This window comes from Nomascus leucogenys, chromosome X (genome assembly GCF_006542625.1).
Source record: "Nomascus leucogenys isolate Asia chromosome X, Asia_NLE_v1, whole genome shotgun sequence".
Classification (NCBI taxonomy): Eukaryota; Metazoa; Chordata; class Mammalia; order Primates; family Hylobatidae; genus Nomascus; species Nomascus leucogenys.
In genome coordinates this window covers 133674481-133676950 of record NC_044406.1, presented here as the reverse complement: position 1 = coordinate 133676950, position 2470 = coordinate 133674481, and the positions used below count along the sequence as shown (strand labels likewise).

General features: G+C 40.9%; 1 pseudogene; it reads right to left on the bottom strand.

Moving 5' to 3' along the window:
- Nucleotides 1-951: 951 nt before the first annotated feature.
- LOC100580530 lies at nt 952-1705 on the bottom strand (annotated as a pseudogene).
- Nucleotides 1706-2470: the final 765 nt, after the last annotated feature.

Genomic DNA, 2470 nt, shown 5'->3' with positions numbered 1-2470 from the left:
ATCCAAATCCAATCTTTGAGCAGTGCCAGAAAAAAAGAAACTTTCTGAATTAGAAGTCATCTTCTTCTAGAGGCTTAACAGTTTCAGATGGATTTCTCCAGTTATCTATCTAAGAGAGATCAGTCTGTATCCAGTTTCTCCTTCTGTCACAAAACACAACAGTTTATTTTTGAGATCAAAATGATGTTGCCTTATATTAGAAAGCGATTGTAGTTATTAAGGTGTTTTGAAAGCCTTTTGTTTACTGACTATGACCATTCTGGGAGATGATTTATCTGTTAGATTGACTTTTGAGAAAAGAACTGGAATACCTGGTTATACAAACATGGAAGTCCCCTAAAATTATATCCCACAGGTCTACTGCTCTAGATTCTTCATTGTGAATACACTCAAATCTCACTAATTAGGCTAGTAAAGAGAAAGGTCAATATAGCAGAAAGTATTTCTCTTTCTTTCTTCCTTTCTTCTTTCTTTTTTTTCAGAGACAAGTAAATATTTGTTTTTGTGCCTTTCTTCCTATGTGTATTTCAAGTCTTTTTCAAAACAAGGCCCTAGGAATCTCCAGATTCAATTATGTCCCTGGGCTCGTCGACTGCTGCAGGAGTCTTAGGAAGCTTTATACAAATGCTAGAGCTACTCATTTACCAACATTAAACCTGGGATAGAAGATGCAGCAAAGCAGGACTCCTTCCCCCATGGAATGTGCTGATTTCAGACGAGGCGGCAGCCACAATGTAGAAAACGCTGGGAATTTTTCCTTGGAACTGGGCTGTGATGAGAGGTGCTTGCCATGAACATAAGCTACTGTCTTTTCTTTGACCCTTCCTTTCCAGGTTTTGAAGACAAAGCAGGAAATAATCTTCTCTGAAGATACTTGATAAAAATTCCCAAAAAACAAAAACACATGCTTCCACTTCATTGATAAAAATTACTGAAGTTTGGCACCTGGGTCTAGTTCAGCTGGCAGATGAGCTGATTGATGCAGTCACCCTGATAGCCAGGTGTGCCCATCTCGTTGAGAAAGCCCACTCTATTTTTGGTAGCATGATGGGCCACTGAGAGGTGGGAAGGGCACAAGAACCATAAGATCTCCTGGAAATGCTTCCCTGGGAAGGCAATTTCATAAATGAGGTCTTCCAAGCAAATGACACCAACCTTCCCCAGGTGCTCCTCAATCACTGTGTTGTCTGTCAGAGGGGATGGTCTTATTCTTGACCTTGGATTGTCCACGTTTCAAAATGAGTTCCCAGACAGACTTCAGATTTGGAAATCCCCAGGTCACATAAGGTTCCACTATACACAGCATTTTTAGGTTCTGAGGGGTGACTTTTATAAAGACACCACTAAAAATTTTCTTTAGGCGAAGTCTTGCAATGGTCTGCACCAGTAAACTCATGCCATCAATCCTTTTGATGCATACAACAAAGGCCAAGGAATGTTTATCTGGCAATTCCAAGTCATGAGGTTTCACTTCTAGTTGTCTGAGATGCACCTTGTCACATTTCTGCCACCAGCAATCATGCAGGAATTATTCCAGTTGCTTAAACCTTTGCCCTTTTCCTTTCCTCTGCTCCTTCTTTGCCAAAAGTGCCTGCTTTGCCTGGATGGCTTTGAGGGCTTGATAAACCTTCCTCTTTTTCAGGAGATTTTCTGGAACCAAAGGGATTTTTCTTTGCTCTTGCTCTGCCATCTTTCTAGTGTGGCAGCTACTCGCAGAAAGTATTTCTTAAGAGCTGGGCTTCATAAGCTATAGAGAGGCAGTAGAGAATAGTGGCTAAAAACATGGTGTCTGAAATTGAGCTGATATGGATGCAAATCCCAACTTGAATTCTTAATGTTTGTATAACACTATGTAAGTCCCTCAACTATGAAGTGGGGATATTAATTATGCCTGCAGGATTAAGTAAGAAAAATGTAAACAGTGCTAACCAAAGTACCTAGCACTTAGTGAGTTCTCTGTAAGATTTAATAATTGTTATAGTAGCTGTTAGTAAGGCTGTATCTCTCTGCCTTTCCCATGCTCACTTCCTGGTCAGCAGTCTGTCTCATCTATGGATTCTTCCACCATCCATGTCCTTTGGAGGCTCATTTGACTGTCCCTTTCTCTAGGCAACTGCCCTTTTTTTCCTCTTCACTATTCACACTGGGCTTGGACCCCCAGCTGGCCTTGCGCTTGTTTCTTTAGATACTCTCAGTGGCCACCACCCTCTGCCTAGCTCATGCTGATCCTGCTGGTAAGTGATCTTCAATCTAATTCTAATTTCCCTCTAGACCTCCACCAAACTTCCCTAACCACATCTCTAACCAAGGCCTTTAACCTGAGGAAGATGAAGAAACATGCATGAACAGAAGCAGAAGGAGGGTCTAGTACAAGTCTTCCCAAAGTGTATTCTGCAGAATGCTAATGCTGCAAGTTCTTATACAAGAAAAGATAGCTTTTTTTCTGGTAAAATAATTTTGGAAAATTTTG